At 37.9% G+C, this 16,705-nt stretch overlaps 1 protein-coding gene across 1 annotated transcript in view; it reads right to left on the reverse strand.

Annotated features, from left to right (window-relative positions):
• Positions 1-16,705, reverse strand: part of Thsd7a (thrombospondin type 1 domain containing 7A) — a 413,636-nt gene that overhangs the window by 363,690 nt on the left and 33,241 nt on the right. The gene's annotated exons all lie outside the window — the stretch shown is intronic.

Here is a 16,705-nt window from a genome sequence, read left to right on the forward strand (position 1 = left end):
TCATTGTTTTAACCAACTGAATTTTTGGAGCACAGCTAAATGAAAAATGTTAAGAAGACTTTTAATTTTAAGCACATGCCATGTTAATCAGTTCTCTGGGTGGAGAAAGAGACCATTTTTGAAACCACTACTTCAAAATAAAAGTCCAATGCAATAAAAATTTGGTTCTATAGAGTCATAAATTGTACATGTGTTTTCTACAATTATAATAGATATTATCAAAACTGAGGTGTAGTCTTAATTAGAAGGATCTGTCTAGTCACACGTTTCTCTTGTTTGTAGAGTCATTGAGCATCTTTTTACAATGAGGGAAAATAAACAACAAAACGTCATTTAGAATCTGGCTCTATATTGATAAAAATTTCCTCCTTTTGAGAAATTGCTTCTAACATGTTCCAACTGGAAAATTTCCTTCAAAAATGTTTCTATATTTTATCAATTACTGAAAATTAGAAGAATAGCATGCATTTAGAAAATATAAAACACCAGGACATTTTAACTTCTAATCTATGACAATCCTTACTGCAAGACTCTTTTCTGAGTGTTGTAGAGTCCTCAGCAATACTCCAGGCATCTACTCACCAGATGTCTGTAGTGCTACTCCTAAAAAGGCGAGGGTAAAAATGATTTGTAGAAATTAACAAATGAAGCCAGGATGGGAGGCACAATCACATGTGCTGATACAATAGCTGCAGGTATCATTACACAAGGTAAATTATTTACTCAAAATAATATTTTTTGACAAGTAGCAATGTTCCCATCTGGTCTGAACCATTTCAATTCTAAGAATGAAAAGAAAATGCAGAACCTTCAGTTTTAATTTTTCTGATAAAAAAATTGATGCCATCTGTATGGTTCTAAAAAATTTGACAGAATGTCACAAATTTTCAGTCCACATTGCAGATCATTAGGAAAAACTGATTTTACATATGAGTCCATGATAAAATTCTAATGGCAGAAGATACAAAGAAAGGCTTAACTTTTACAAACATACACACACTCACACACAGGTGCATATTTGCTCATAATATATACATACTCATATCCTCACTCTCTCATACGCACAGGAAGCTGGGGGAGGGCAGAAAAAGCATCCATTCATTCCTACCATCTTCTAGAGTCAGTATCCGTATGAATTGGAGCTTCATTTAAGAAAGAAGAAAATCAATGACTCTTAAGTTATAGGAATGACTGACAGTGCAGAGCCAAGTCTCCCTGTTGTTGAAATTTTCAAAAATGCAGTGAGCCATGGTCACCAATTAAATTAACGAAGAGTATGTTGAAGAAACTTTGTGAGTCTTTTGTTTAGCATTAGTAAAGATACTTCAGCTGTGATATGTCTATTATATTTTGTGTGTGTGTGTTTGTGTGACACTATTGTTTACAGAAATCAAAAGAGATGGGCTTTTCTGCTATTAGGGATTTCTCTGTCACAAATTTAGGTATGGAATTCTTTGCTACAATGAATGCTGAAATGGTACTTTTTTCCACTTTAGTTTCATAATTGGTAACCCTTTTACTGGAATTTGGATATAGAAAAAAGAAGAAAACCTGGGCTATTTTGTTTTTTGGGGGTGGGCACCTTTATAAGCAAAAGTTCATACAATGATGTGCACATAGTTTATTTTCCAGTGTGCAGGGATAAGAACCCAATATACAGAAGGGGACAGTCAATAATGCTTTTGTAATTTAGCCATGACTGGAAACAATTAAAGTCTAATCCCACTAGGGAAATGTCTAAGCCAGTGCAAATACAGAATCCAGAGTACAGGCCTGTGCAAGTTAGATAAGAGGTTAACCAAGAAAACCTCATCTGTACATTGGTAGCAGTTTTGTCCAAATCCTTTGTTAAATACGCGTAAAGCTGCAACCTGATTCTTTGCATTATATCAGAAACTAATGTTCCTGGACCTTTCCCAACTGTCCCATCACACATAAGCCCTAGAGAGGGCCTTCGTCTTTAAAACACCCTGGCTTCATTATTGTATACTTTGTATTTTGCTTTTGAAACTTTTTTGGTGAACAAGGTCTGGTGGTTTATACCTGCAATCCCAGCATTTTAGAAGCTGAGGAAGTGGGGATTATGATGAGCCCTAGATCTGCCTAGGCTATGGAGTGATGTTGTGCCTAAAACGAGCAAGCAAGCAAGTAAACACACAAACAAGCAAAAAGCAAGGACTACGGAAAGGCACACTCTAAAAGGAAACTCCAGCCCTATCATGATTTGGAATATGCCATCTGTTGATAAATATTAACTACTAAATTTTCTTTAAATGGAGAAGAGGCCAGAATAGGAGAAAGAGTTAGGTAGACAGGGAGCAAAGGAGAAAGTGAGAGAAGTAAAGGGAATGCAGACAAATATGGAACTAAATCCTTATTTTTTAAAGAAAAAAATTGCTTTTCTTTAAGTATCTGCAACTCAAAACCCAACAAACTGCTACCCTCTTCAGGTCAGCCTGCTCCAATCTCTGTCTCTCTCTCTGCCTTTCTCTCTGTCTCTGTCTCTCTCTGTCTCTGTTTCTCTGTCTCTCTCTCTGTCTTTCTTTCTCTCTTTCTCTGCCTCTCTCTCTGTCTCCCCTCCCTCCCTTCCTATCTATGTATCTATGTATCTGTGTATGTATGTATGTATGTATGTATGTATGTATGTATCTATCCATGTATCTATCTATCTATCTATCTATCTATCTATCTATCTATCTATCTACGTATCTAAACTTGCCAAATAAACATATGCTTTAACTGTGTGTGCACTTCAGATGAATAATTCTTTCCTTTGAGAAGACACAAATGAAGAAGAAACCTCCACCTGGTGAGGAGGTTCCAGTGAGGTGCAGGATAACTGAGACATTCCACACCAGTCTTCATCAGCTACTGTTTGAGTTCTGTTCCAAGCAGCATTAATTTCCTGATATTTCAACTTAGGGTACAGCCAGGATAAGCAGTTCATAATCCAATAAAAGTTTTCAGAGAAGGCAAATACATACAGAGATTGACAGTTTGAGATTATTTATCTAGTGAACTAAATGGTGAGTCTGATTGCTCATAGACGTCACCTGCTACATTACACTTTATATTAAAACATAAATGCAGTTAACCAAAAATATGAAGAAAATATTGTCTTTCGTGTTGTTACAGTTTGAATATGCGACATCTTTCATAGACTGCTGTGTCCTACTGCTAGAGGGATGGCCCTGGTTTGGTAAACTAAGAAACCTGTAGGTAAGGGCCTAGCTGGTGAGGAGGGGAGGTATTGTTTATATCTCAGCCTCTGTTCGAGGGCTAAGAGATCTGCTTCCTGTTTGTGGGCATGAAAACAAGCAGCCTCCAACAACCCCTGTCATGGACAAGAGCCACTAGTACAGGATAAATGTCTCAAGATGAAACTGTGAGCTGAACCTCCCCCTGTGACTTCTATGAGGTGCTCTGCTACAGTTTGCAGAAAACGCAGCTGTTGCTAGGCCAATGAATCCTCCTCAAATCTATCTGCCCCGAGTGGGGGTTGTCCCTCTACCTCTCCTCCTTGGTCCCTAACCTGGGAATTGTAAAAGTCCACCCTTTGTCTGCTCTCCCCAGCCATTGGATATCAGTATCTTTGTTTACCAATCAAAACCAACAGGGGGCAGGATCCCTCAGTCTTTAGTGAGGGACACTGCAGTTGCCAAGAGAATACAAGTAGCAGCTAGGAGCTAATTGAGATTTACTCTTAGGGGAAAGTCTTTGACTTTCCCTATAAAAACATACATATCTCATAAAGAGAACATGAATGAAATTAGAAATAATTCCTGCTCGGTGCTAACATTTATTTTTTAATCTTTTTTTCTATATTCTTTGTTTACATTCCAAATGCTTTCCCCTTTCCAGTTTCCCCCCTCCCCATAAGCCCTGTAAACCCTCTTCCCTCCACCCATTCTCTAATCACTCCTCTCCAATTTCTCTGTCCTGGTACTCTCCTATAATGCTGGATCAAGCCTTTCCAGGACCAGGGCCCTCTCTTTCCTTCTTCTTGGGAATGATTTGATATATTAATTGTGTCTTGAGTATTCAGAGCTTCTGGGCTAATTAATATCCACTTATCAGTGACTGCATTCCATGTGTATTCTTTTGTGGTTGGGTTATCTCACTTAGGATGATATTGTCATATCTGTATTCCAATTAGCTAATTGCTTAGCATCATTTTATGTCCTTCAGCTTTGCAATAGTCCAAGCCCTGATGGCTAACCAGCCTTTAGGTTCCTTATAAACTTCATGACTGATTTTTCAATTGCATTTCACTTTGACTTTTAGAATTACCTTTCCCTTTGTAGTATCTCATTCCTATTTTGATGATGACTATATTTTATTAAACATTTATTTTTGGAAAAGAGAACTGTCCTCTTAAACAATGTTCTATGAAGTTTGAAACATTCTGTAAATGTTGTTTTCATTTCCTCAGATGAAGTGAGGAGGTGAGAGCTGTACCCAAGCTGTTTGAATACACAGTTTGAGCTGAGCCAGAGAGTTCCCTTCTCTATTCTGAAAACTTCTGTCCTCGATACAATCTAATCTTCCCATCTGACTGATTCAATCTGGCTTCTCTTGGCTTCTCACTGAATTTCTCTGCCAGGCATCATACTAACTTTGGCCATATGTTGTAATCTTCTGGCCTTTCTCATTCTATAGTTCCTTTTGTCTAGTCCCTGAGTCTAGCTTGTTCCCTCTGTACCCTGTCTCAGTAAAACTGCCATATATACTACACACACACACACACACACACACACACACATGCACACACACATATGCACACACACATATGCACACACACACACACACACCACCTACCACACACTACATATTCTCTTTATTTTTATCTCTTGCTGCTCTTAAGTAGCCTCTGTTCCTCTGCTGTTCTTTTGTAAGTTGGATGTATCCTACACATGACTTACTCTGTCAAACCTTTCTCTGATTTATCACTTTGTCCCACAACTAGATGTCATTTCCAAACATGACTGCTTCCTTCTACATACCAACCTTACCTTCTTTGTTAAGGAATAAAATGTGCATATTAAGGGTATGCCTGTATTTCATCCTGATCATACTGTAATGCAGGGCATGCCATACTTTTGAATGTGACTTCTTGCCAAAGCGGCCATGTTGCTGGACTACAAGTCCTCCACACTATTCATTTTCATCTGCTTTTCCCCATCTTTCATCTGGGTTTGACCTTTACTCTTAATTGTTCTAACAACACACTCATTCTGTTACTGCTTTATGTAACCCATCATACTTTTATTTCTCTATATTCAAGACATATATGACCAGTCATTAAAATCATACCATTACTGATTATCTTTGTGTCATGCTTGCACAGGCACAAAGACCGAGTATACCGCTGAACTCACATGCTGTCAGTATTGGTCTATGGAGCAACAGTGGAGAAGATAATAGACTAATTGTTCACTCTGCAAAATAATTTCCTAAAACTCAGATGTGCTCCTTGGGTAATTTGTAATCTTTAATTCATCTCCCATTAAATCTTCAAGACATTTTTCTACTTCCCCCTTGAATCTCCTTTCCCATTTCAATTTAAAGTAATTTCTTTTAAACTGGTTTGGCATTATGGAATAACTCTGCATAAATAATTTAACCTTTTTTTCCTTCTCTTCCTAGAGAATAATTTGTTTTGCTAATTATTATCTTTTCTTTTGAATCTCTCATTGTTCCTTCTCTAATAGATTCTCCATTTTGTGCTCAAATGCCTTATTTCTTCACAATCATTCTTTTTTCCAGCCCTCCACAATGGCAGACAATAGCCCAACCAGGAAAAACGTACCAGAATCCCCTTTCTCTCTTTTCTTTTACAGAAGCAACAAAACAAATAACTCAATTCCACACCCCACCTGCAGTCAGAAATGGTCAGACCCAGCTATAACCAATAAAGCACTGCAAAAACAAAAACAAAAACAGGACAGATAGTCACTCATAAAGATAGGAGTAGGAGCTTAGTTAGGAGAGACTACTTTTGCCCCCCTCCCCTTTCACTTTTTCTTCTTGGAAAATGTTTATTAAGCCAGTCAGTGCAGCAACTCTCTTAGGATAGTTTTTACCTTAAGACAAAAGTTAAAATGTGAATCTAAAGCGTTGATGATGCTAAGGTAGAGCTTAGTAGGAGGTTTTGCAGCAGCAGAACTCCTCATCCAGACATATTCCTGATACAACAACAACTACCCTTTAAAAGCAGTGTATAAACAGAACTTACTGTAACTTGGTTGGGGTAACCTGAAGACTAATATGATCCATTCTTTTATCTCTTTCTAACTAAAACATTACATAAACCATTGCATGCATGATATCCTTATTTTTCCCAACCATTCACAGTCTCTAAGTAGTGGTCATGAGATAGTGTTCTCCTGGCAAAAAAGTAGCAAGGCAGTGCTTGGCTCCACGTTTTCTATGAAGTTTGTATTATTTACTAACACTTGGTCTTAGTTACTTTTCTATTGATGTTCAAACAACATAACCAGGTCAACTTATTAAATAAAGCATTTATTTGGGATCGTGATTTGGGAGGGTAGCAGACTTCATGGGCGTCAGGTTAGGAAGCATGCATGCCAATAGACAGGTAGGCATGTTTTTGAAGCATTAGCTCAGGGCTTATGGTTGATCCACAATCAACAGGCAGAAAGAGGCTCTCTAGGAATGACATGAGTGTTTAAAAACCTCAAAGCCCACTCCTGGTGACATCCTTTTCCAAAAATACCAGGCCTATTAATCTTTCCGAAATCATTCCTCCAACTGTGGATTAGAGGTGGGGGGAGGACAATCATTCAAATATAAAATTTTATGGAAGTCATTCTCATTCAAACCACTACATACTTCAAATTCAGAAAATTTAAGCTTTTGAATTTCAGGGATAATTTAAGAAATGGATAAAGGAACACTGAACTAACCTATGCTTCCTGAGAGGCAACACTACCAATCTCATCTTCGAATTGTGTGAAGTCTGTTTTCAAAATTAAAATAAGAAATTCAAGAAAGGGAATAAAATAGTCTTTTGAGTAAATGCTTCGCTACACAAAAAAGAAATAAAAATTAAGTAAAAATGTAAAATATAAAGCATTAAAATGCTTACATAATAACAGAATAAAATCTAAGTAATGTTTCATTAAAAATCACTTTTGAGATACAACATTAGAGATAAAACCTGTGGAAAAATAATGGATAATCCTGACTTCATTACAATAAGTTTCTCTCCTTTTGCTATCACTGTAGTGTGAAGTCAGCTGATTCTCAGAATAAAATATTTTCAAAGTACATTACTAATTGTTACCAACTGTTTTAGTTCACTTTCTTTACTGTAATAAACACAATGACTAAAAGCAATAATGGGAAAGAAAGGTTTTGCTTAGCTTACATGCTCCAGTTCCAATGTATCATAAAGAGGAATCAGGAGAGGAACTAAAGCAGGTCAGAGGCAAGAACTATGGAAGAAACATGCTTACTGACGTGATCTTCTTGGCTCACTCAGTTTACTTTCTTGTATAACCCAAGATCACAGTAGGTTGCACTTTTTCATATTAATCATTACTCTATAAAATATTCAACAAAAAATGTCCATAGGACAATATGATAGAGGTGGTTCCTCAGTTCTGCTCTCCAGTAACTCTATTTTCTGTCAAGTTGACAAAAACTAACCAGCACACCTAGAATATGCACACCTTTTAAAAATCAATGAGGAAGCAATGTAATCTTAAAATGAGCACCTTCATATAAATAGAAAATTTACAAATGCAAATGCAAAAATTTACAACAAGTATATACAAATTTCTCCGTAGTGTGTTGTCTTAGTTAGGGTTTTACTGCTGTGAACAGACACCATGACCAAGGTAACTCTTATAATTGGGGCTGGGTTACAGGTTCAGGGGTTCAGTCCATTAATCATCAAAGTGGGAGCATGGCAGCATCTAGGCAGTTGGATCTGAGAGCTCTACATCTTCATCTGAAGGCTGCTAGAAGACTGGCTTCCAGGCCATTAGGATGCCCACAGTGGCACACCTACTCTAACAAGGCCACACCTCCCAATTGTGCCTCTTCCTGGGCCAAGAATATAACTATCACACATGTTATTAGAGAAATTCAGAACGATGGGATATTGTTATAAGGTGATTATTAATATGCTCACATCCAAAATAACTACAGACAACATATGGGGAAAAAAAACCAATCAAGAAACAAAAAGCATCACTGCTGGGGAGAATGTAAAATGATGCCCCAGCTCTGGAAGGTAGTTTGACGGTCTCTTCCACAGCTGAGCAGAATCAACCATGATGAAGTCCTGGAAACTCGGTCTTCGTGTTTCCAGTGCCTCCCAGCATTGCAACTGAATAGCCTAAATTGCTGTAAAACTGTAATACATAAAATTAAAATTACCTCCAACCTACACAGTTTACTTCAAAGTTGGTTTCCTTTGGTTTCCATTTCCCTCTGATGTGCACTTACATCTTACAAATATGCATTCTCACGATAATCTTTGTGTTGAATAGTCCAGGTATTCCTATGAGTCCACTTCCTCTATGAGAGTAATGTCTCTCCTTTTCTATGTGAGTGGTACAGCTGGCTTTATCTCTACATTTCCGTCACATTATTTTCTCTCATTTTTAAAATATTTTATTAGATCTTTTCTCTATTTACATTTTAAATGTTGTCCCCTTTCTGGGTTGCCCCTTTTGTTTTGTTTGTTGGTGCTTTCTCAGGAACTAGGAACTCTCTCTCTAAATAGGCTAGCCAGCCTAGCCAGGGATCCGCAAAGATCCACTTTGATTTATATCCCTAGCCCTGGGATGCTAGACCCCTTACCCATCTCCCCTCCCCCTGCTTTTATGAGGGTGTTTCCTGACCCACCCACCTACTACTGCTTTTCAGTCCTGACATTCCCCAACACTGGGGCATCAAGCCTTCACAGGACCAAGGGCCTCTCCTCCCACTGATGTCCAACAAGGCCATCCTCTGATATATATGTGGCTGAAGCCATGGGTCCCTCCATGTGTACTCTGGTTGGTGGTTTAATCCCGGGGAGTTCTGGAGGCTCTGGTTGGTTGATATTGTTGCTTCTCCTATGGGGTTGCAATCCCCTTCAGCTCCTTCAGTCCTTTCTCTAGCTCCTCCATTGGGGATCCTGTGCTCAGTCCAATGGTTACCTACAAGTGTTTATCAGGCTTTGGCAGAGCCTCTCAGGAGACGGCTATATCAGGCTCCTGTCAACAAGCACTTTTTGGCATCCACAATAATGTCTGGGTTTGGTGTGTGTATATGAGATGGATCCCCAGGTGGGGAAGTCTCTCTGAATAGTCTTTCCTTCAGTCTATGCTCCACACTTTGTCTCTGTATCCCATCCCATGGGTATTTTGCTCTCCCTTCTAAGAAGGACCGAAGTAATCACACTTTGGTCTTCCTTCTTCTTGAGCTTCATGTGGTCTGTGGGCACATTAGTTTCATGCATCCCTCTCTTCACTTAGGGAGTGTGTGTGTGTGTGTGTGTGTGTGTGTGTTTCCTCTATGTGGAGGGCAGAAGAAAACCTTGGGTATGGTATTCTTTCAAGCACCATGCAACTATTCCTGAAACATGCTTTCTCAGGAACCAGGAACTCTCTCTCTAAATAGGCTAGCCAGTCTAGCCAGGGGTCCTCAAAGATCCACTTTTATTTATATCCCTAGCACTGGGATGCTAGATGTTCTTTGTTTGGGGCTGGTGGTTGGGGGGGATAAAAATTGATTTCTTGCACTTGTAAAACAAGCACTTTACAAACCATAGTATTTCCTCAGTCCTCTGCCACATTGTTTTCTTTCGCTTTTTTAAAACATAGAATAAAGTTTACTTAGGGCATTGGAAGGGGAGTTGAGAAGGGCAGATAGATAGATAGATAGATAGATAGATAGATAGATAGATAGATAGATAGAAAAGAGAGACAAAGAGAGACAGAGACAGAGAGGATGAATAAGGAAGAAGAGGGAGAGAATGAAGAGGAGGAGGAAGATGAAGAAGAGGAGGAGGGGAGGCCAGCCATGAACACATGGAGAGATGGGGGAGGGGAATGGGGAGAGAATGGACAGAGAGCAAAGAAAGGAAGAGTAAGAGACATTGTTTTCTTTAAAGCATAATTTTTATACTTTTACTTTCCAATTCAAATATATTGACTACATTCTCACTACCTAATCTTCTCTGAAATACCCATCTTTATAATCTGGCCTATTCAGATTTATACTTATGAACTATTCAATATTTTCTGCTCCTGCCCCATTTTTCCCTGAGAGCCATTTGGTTTTATTTACTGCCAGCAAAAATCCCTTCCCTTCAGCTGCTACCCAAGCTGCTTATGCCCTTGCCTGTTATTCAAATCCTATATAGCTTTTTTTGTATAAATAATTATCAGAGTGCATACAGTGAGGCATGCATTTCCAATGGAGTCATTCAATTGAGTTAAAGGATAATGTGAAACTATAAGCTCTGAAGTTCCAGGGTCAGGCTTCTCAACTTTCCATTCATGTGGAGACATTTTTAAATTTTTTGTTGATCATATTTTATAACATATATATGTATATACATGCATGCATATATGACAATAACATAAGTAGACATTTGATGCTCTTCCAGATGAATTAAATCAATTCATATATGCTTGTAGTGAGTCACTGGATAAATACAAAATAAGTACCAGAAAATAAGTGGGCAATAAATGCTAGCTGTTATTTTTATTGTATTCTAGGGAGGAAAATCTGTCGAGAAGCGCATAGTGACATAAACAAATAGCTCTCAAATAGCAGTTAAGTACCGTAAGGGATACTATACCAAGGGAGATAATCGGAAGTAATTCTGGGTGAGGAGGCAATTAAAGGGAAGGCCTCTCTGAACAGGTAACACTGCCATGGATTCCTGTATTACCAACTAGCCTCCATTCCCCAGAGAGCAGAAGGAATACACTCTCCAGCAGAGGGAAGTAAGTGCAGGAGCCTTAAGTGGTGCCACTGAACCACATAAAGGCCATCATGCTGAGCACAGAGAGGAGACTGGAGAAATTAGATAAGATGAGCAATTGACCCTACGTGGAGGACATTGCTTTCACTCTCAGGGAACAGGGAAGCCACTGGAGAACGTTAAGTGGGGCACACTGTGACGCCTGCCTGTAATGGAGGAGACAGAGTGGAAAAGGAAAGACCATAGAAGAGGCTAGTGAAGTTAGTCAGATTCATGGTCGACTGCTACCTTTTGTTTTTCTATTAAGAAAATGCATTTATGTGATATAAATGATACTGGAAATGTATTTACCTATTTACTAGGGTTTTTATTCTCTTTCTTGTGGGACAAATGATCTATTCTCCTAACTAATTTTAAAATACGATGCAGCACCTGTCAGGAGATCTTATCATCCTGTTTAGTTGATACTTCACATTTGCTGAATATCAATGTCACCATGTCTCACCTTGTCCCTTTTACCTGACACCCCCACAGCGCACAGAGGCTCATGAGCCTTGCAAGCTTCCATTGCTATCAGGACACGTGTGCTTTGAACTTCAACTTCTACAATTTGTGTTACAATAATTTGTTGAAGAAAAATAAACTGTTGCTGTTTATTTATTGTAAACAAGTATCGGATACTACAAACAATTAATAAGTACACATTGGCATTGAATTTTGCATTTCTGTTAACATCTATTTGAAAATAGATCTTACAAGGACAAAGGGAGAGGGAGATAAAGGAGACACAAATGTGTAATTGAATAACTTGTTGGGGTTAAAAGGGCAAATTAACATGTTTTTTGACTTCTAAATCAGAGGCAAAATAAAAGCATGCACTATTTAAGCTAAAAGTACAGAATGTTTTATAAAGAAGATAACTAAATGGTGGTTGAAAATCAGACTAAACAACCCAACTACTGCTGTATTGTATGGAAAATTAAAGAAAATAAAAAAGGAAACGACTTTGATTTTCATTGCAAATTTATTAGCCAATTTCGTAAGGTCACTTTTGCTGTGATGATACAGTCTGAAACAAAATCAATGTGGAGAGGAAAGGGCTTATTTATCTTACATATCCTGAGTCACCGTCCAGTGATGGAAGCCAACACAGGAACTCAAAGTGCTGCGGGGAACCTGGAGGCAGGAACTGAGGCAGAGGCCCTAGAGAAGAGCTGCTCAGTCCCTTGCTCTCAGGGCTGGCTTAGCCTGCTGCCTTATAAAAACCAGGATCAGTGTAATGGGCTGGACTCTCCCCCAGCAATAACTAATTTAAAAAGGCCTTACAGTTAGGTCTTATGGAGGCATTTTCTCAGTTGAGGTTCCCTCATTTCTGATGGTTCTGCCTGGCTTCAAGTTGACATACAACTAGCTGGGACAACAAGCAAGATAGAAAAATAAAACAAATAAAGCTCTATTCAAAGGAATTGAGTTGTAAGCTGATGCACTCTGAACTGCAAAATTTAGTTAGGAAGAACAATGGGCACATTGTGCTGAACCTCGGTGAACTTTTGGAGCAGGCAACCAGTTCTTTACCTTTCAGAGAATGATTGCATGCTGAAACTTTAAAGATTTGTATATCATTAAAAGCCTTAGTCCAACATACAACTGTGACTTTTATAAGATATTTTAATACAGTAGGAACAATTCTCTAAGAAACAATTTAAAACTACATTAAGGTGACTTTTTTACTTAAAAGCTATTGCTGAGGACTGTTAGCTTGATATATATGTACATCATCAAGCTGGGTAAACTTTTCCTAATAGTCAAAACTTTAGTCTCATTTTGTATATGGACACGTGAGCATTTGCGAGTGTATGAGGGGGTGGGAGAGACAGACAGACACAGAGACAGAGACCAAGACACAGAGAGAATGTTTGTATGCTGCAGTCCATGAAGTACATGAGGAGATCAGAGAATAATTCGATTAACTTAGTTTCTCTAACATGTGGGTCCCTGGAACTGAACTCAAGTCCCTACTCCTGAATTTCATTGGCCTTCTAGAAAGGGCAACACATAATTAAAGATCACCTAAATTCTTGAGTTTACATGGCTTTCAGGAGCTTACTCTGCAATGCTGTTTCTGATTTTCACCAGGAGTTGCCATCCAGTTTCCTTAGTAACTAGTATTTGTTATCTCTAGATAGGTTAGAAATGTTGAAATAGTTTTCTGGCATTCAGACAAGCAATTGATTGTACCCTATGTTGTTATCTTTTTCCTCCCTGAGAAGTTTGTGGAGTACAGGGATCAGATGTGCTCCAGTGCCTGGTGGGTATTAGTGACAAGTCATAGCTTTCAAAGGTGCATTAACAGTCTTTTCAGTTTTCTGTAAGGTGCATTATACAATGAGTTTTCTAATAAAGTTCCATGGTAAATTAACAGTCCAGGTGTTCACTGTAGTCTTCCCTTCCAGAATTGACTTTAGGAAAAATAATGTATTAACAATAGTCTAGTTTTTATTTAATTTTATATTTTGATGAACAGGTCCTGTGCTGCCCCATGAGGTCAGGTTGATGCCAGGGGGCCATAACACTGCTGGGGCGGTGGGGCGGGTATGCAGACGTGGTTAGATATGCCACCTGAGGCCACTAAGAATACTAAGTATAGCAAATCACAGTGGAAGGCTATTGGTAGGAGTGGGGGTAAGGAAGCTCACTTTTCCATAGGAGGCTGTCCATTGGGAAGTTGATTACACTCCAGTGACTGTGTAGACTGTGTACATTGGACATTTTTAAAAGTATTTTTGGCAAGCACAGGATTGGCTATATTGGGGAGGACTAGGAAGTAGGGGTGATGAGGATTTATTCTAAGAGGTTCCCAAATAACTAATAAAAGTATTATGTTGAAAAATATCATAAAATGGGAATATAATATTTGAGTCATTAAATGAGATAATAGTACATTCAAACGTCATGTGCAAGTGCTACGTCCAGGGAAAACAGGCGTCATATACAAATGTGTGTATGTTGTCTTTGAACTATTAAATTAACCTTAAGAGCATGACCTCATATTTAAAACTGCTGTCTGTATTAGTTTCATCATGTATTCTTTAAGTGGTTTAAAAACAGAAAAACAAATAGAAGAAATAAAACCAAGAACATGTGCATATTTGTTCTCCTTCAGGTCATTCAATTACCCATCAAAAGAGAGCCTAAAGTTCAGGATGTCGGGGGAACAGGGAAAAAATATCACATTGCCCACCAAAGATAGATGTCAAATAATGAGGTAGAAGAAGAAAATTGAATAAAAAGAAGTTTCTAGGTGAATGAAATCTTATTTTCATGTACTCCACTGTATTGAGATGCATTTCATTCTATTAAATTAGTTGACACAGACGTCTGAAGATAAAATATCTGCAAAGTGGATATGAATGGATAAAACTGCTTACCTTGTTTTCGACCATATAAATATAGCAATGAGCTACAGAGCTGGATAAGAACTGTGAATTCTCAAAGAAGCTGAAAACTTAGCAGTATTTCACTGCTTACATGGCTATAGGTAGGTAGTATAATTTAACTGAGTTTTTTTTTTTTTTTTATTAAAGTCAAATTGAACAGCAATCCCTCGGCCGAAACTCAAATCCATACTAAGCCTCTCCTCAGGAACTCACGCACATTAGCACTGTCTTTTCAAACAGATATAGAGGAAAGAACACTCCTTTATATACATCCACTCTGCCTACTGACTGACTTCTATTTTTATCAGGCAACATGACACAGGATTTAATTCAGGTCAATCACTCACTAATCCACAGCATGATGGACAAAGCAGCATTGCCAAGGGGTCTGCATCGGTAGTTAAGCTCGCTTAATTTCCTAGTGTACTGTAATACGGTCACCTAAGACTTAGAATCAATAGTGAGAGGCTGATCTACACAAAACCACTCAAAAACTCTTTCTTTTTGCTAGAAAGACAATTTTCAGTGGCAACCCCAGCTCTCTTCTGTTGTGTCAGAGCATATGCCATTTTGGCTTCTTCAAAGTAGATGCAAGTTCTACTTATCAGAGCACTGCGAACCTAGAGTTTTCTTTATTTTCAATCAATCTATATGTAGAGACACACAAATGGAATAGAAATAGGATTTCATTCTTATAAGCATTAATAACAATTGAATCAATTATATGTCTCATAAACAGTATCCTTGGCTTTTGGAGGCTTTAGCCCTTTAAACAAAACGTAATTTATATAACATGCATTAAATAATTTTATAACTAGAAATGAGAGGATTTGTAGTAAGATATTCTTCAACAGATTATAATTTGATAGCATGCTATTGGGCTTTTTGTCTATAAATGCTAACTGCTTTTGTAAAATGCTATAGGCCTTATTGAACATTAGGGATCTGCCCTCTCATTTCAAATAATTATAGCGTTCTGGAGAAAATTGATTAATTTTTCAAATTTTACAATAATATATTGTCCTAGCTTGCTTGAGAAACTTGGGAAAGAATGGATTTTTTTTTTATAGGTTACAGTCCATCACTGAGGGAAACCAAGGTAGGAGTTCAAGGTGGGAGCCTGGATTCTGGAATTGAAGCAGAGACCATGGAGGAATGCTGCCTGCTGACTTGCTCTCATGGGCTTGTTCAACTACTTTTTCTGTAGAATTCAGGAGCACATGTCCAGAGCTGGCATGGCACATGCTGTGCCTGGTCTTCCCACTTCAACCATCGATCAAGAAAATGCTCCACAGACATGTTCAAAGGCCAACGTGATCAAAGTTATTTCCCAGTTGAGAACCCTTCCTTCTAGGTAACTAGTTTGTGTCAAGTTGGCAAAACCAAACAAGCACATACATACATAGAAACAAATATGTACATGTACCATGCTCATATACATATTAGTCATTTTATGGAAAAATAAAAATGTATTTTAAATCACAGTAAGATTTTAATAGCCTTGAGCTCTTCTTCGACCAGCATTAGGGAGCCACTTGTGGCTCTTGAAAATTTTTTTATAAAGATGATACTATCCTATACATAGGAAATTACACTGTTAAGTTGGCAGCATATAAATAACAGATGGTTTTAGAATATTTTTCTGTGGTTGGGCAGATGAGAACAAAATTTAACAGCTATCATCATCTATAAACTCCATTCACTATTAACTTATGGCTTACTGTTTACAAGATAGTCCTGAAAAATAAGGATTTGTTTATAATTCAAGCATATTGTGTTATTCCACGAAATGAGCAAACATATACAAATAAATCCCCTGGTTTTTTACCATTACCTGTTACATTTCCAGTCTGCTTCCTGACAGGGATGGAGATCAAAATTCATTCAAACTGACACTGGAGCAAATGCCACAGCTTGCTCTATGTGCTGGGAATACAAGTCTATGGTAAACCTCCACCTAGTCTGAACAAGGGCTTGAGTTTGATCCCCAGCACTGACAAACAAAACCCAGCAGAAACAGGTCCTGGGAAATATAAAATTTTGGAAGACAAGAGTAAAACTATGGGGTTAAAAAATATCGAATTGAAGAGAGAGGAAATAACTGAGTAAATCTGACCAGCTTCAAATTTTATATACGTCAAATCATTTGAAAATAAAATTAAATCATTATATAATATTAAAATTAAATCTTTATTATGTTTGTACGCTATCATAAAACACTGCCAAAACAAGTTTCTAGCTCTCGTAAACTATATTGAAAATGTGTCTATGATAATGATTTATAAAATAGTAACAGTATGCCCCTTCCTCCTCCCTACCA

This window comes from Apodemus sylvaticus, chromosome 2 (assembly GCF_947179515.1).
Source record: "Apodemus sylvaticus chromosome 2, mApoSyl1.1, whole genome shotgun sequence".
Taxonomy (NCBI): domain Eukaryota; kingdom Metazoa; phylum Chordata; class Mammalia; order Rodentia; family Muridae; genus Apodemus; species Apodemus sylvaticus.